The sequence below is a fragment of the Sinocyclocheilus rhinocerous genome, unplaced genomic scaffold (genome assembly GCF_001515625.1).
Source record: "Sinocyclocheilus rhinocerous isolate Xijiao unplaced genomic scaffold, SAMN03320098_v1.1 scaffold468, whole genome shotgun sequence".
NCBI lineage: Eukaryota > Metazoa > Chordata > Actinopteri > Cypriniformes > Cyprinidae > Sinocyclocheilus > Sinocyclocheilus rhinocerous.
In genome coordinates this window covers 617,108-618,619 of record NW_015635305.1, presented here as the reverse complement: position 1 = coordinate 618,619, position 1,512 = coordinate 617,108, and the positions used below count along the sequence as shown (strand labels likewise).

The window sequence follows — 1,512 nt, the reverse complement described above, 5'->3', positions numbered from 1 at the left end:
ATACTTTCCGTACCCACTGTATATATATATATATACACACACACCATACACATTTTAAGCATTGGCCATTGTATTGAGGAGGTGCTGAACATTTAGATGTTGATTGTCAATATTATTCTTAATTATTGAATTTTAAAAGTGGTTTTATTTTCTGTTCAATATATGAATTTTGCAGCCATGTTACCAAAATTTAGGACATGAAGTAATAAACAAATAAATTTAAATGCTTTGGCACAGTATCTGTCAAACAAACTAAAACCGAAAGCACAATATGGCTTAATCCCTTCATTGAGTCTGTTTTCGCTGCACGTTTCTTCGTTCAGGCGATCAGCTCGTGATCCGGTGTTTTGCGCGCCTCAGAACAGATCCGTTCACAGTGAATGCAGTAAACTCGTTTATTGCACGTGCTGTGAGTTTAGCGTACTTTTAGGAATGCAACAGCCACCAGTTAGGCTTTATTTTCTCGGCAGATGATTACAGCATTTCACTAGATTTGTAGTGAGACGCGTTTTTGTAAGCCTGTTTTCACTGAAGCTGGAGTTTCCCTTCAAAATAAAAGCTCTACTGCCGTTTCCATCAAAATAAAAGCTTAAAAGTGCAGCATGAATTGCTGACAGCTAGCGGTTTAAATGCAGTCCAAATTCAAAATATCTCTTTCAAGTGTAGAAATTAGGAAAGAAGTATTGTAATGTCCCTACTGTAGTGTAAAGCAAAAATAATATACCTATGAAATATTCATTTTCATTTATTTTACCGTGCAATTGTTTTATAATATATGGCTATTACTGTCATTGTTGTTGTTATTATTATAATATTCTAATTTGTTTGGCTTCCTAAAACACCAGTATGAATGTAATTTAGACTGGGACAGTATATCACAAATAAAAAGTGAGTCCCCTTTAAAGGTCTGGTTCAATTCACTGACTAGATAGAATAATGTAACTTTAAGATGTACAAAATTAATCCTTTTTTTTTTAAATATCACAATAAATATCGTACCGTGGACTTCATATCGTGACATTAATGTATCGTGAGATTTTGATATCGTTACATCCCTGATATATAAAAATCATAGACTGTATAAAAACATGGACGTAGTGTCCGTGACGTCACCCATAGATTTCTGAAGAGCGTTTTTGAAGCTCAAAGTGGGCGGAGCGGGCCGTCGCCATCTTGGCAGCGCGTCACCGCGCGTCACTCCTGGATAATCGAAAATGGGCAAAAAGGCGGGAGCTGGTTGCTGAAGCCACGCCCACCTAGCTTCTTATGCAGAAATTTAAGGCTTAATATAATTTAAACGGATGAGTTATAAAAAAAATCACCCCCCTCACAGTTGTCATGAAGAGCAAAATTAGCTATATAGACCAAAATCATTTTTTGAACCAGGCAGTAAACATGTTTTTTTCTGCTGTAAAGTTGGGCATTTTAACATGGGTGTCTATGGGATTGACTCCCTTTTGCAGCCAGCCTCTAGCGGACAGTCGATGAAATGCAGTTTAAGTCACTTCCTCG

General features: G+C 36.8%; 1 protein-coding gene across 1 annotated transcript in view; it reads left to right on the top strand.

Annotated features, from left to right (window-relative positions):
- wdfy3 (WD repeat and FYVE domain containing 3) overlaps nt 1–1,512 on the top strand; it is an 85,104-nt gene that overhangs the window by 45,172 nt on the left and 38,420 nt on the right. The window lies entirely within an intron of this gene.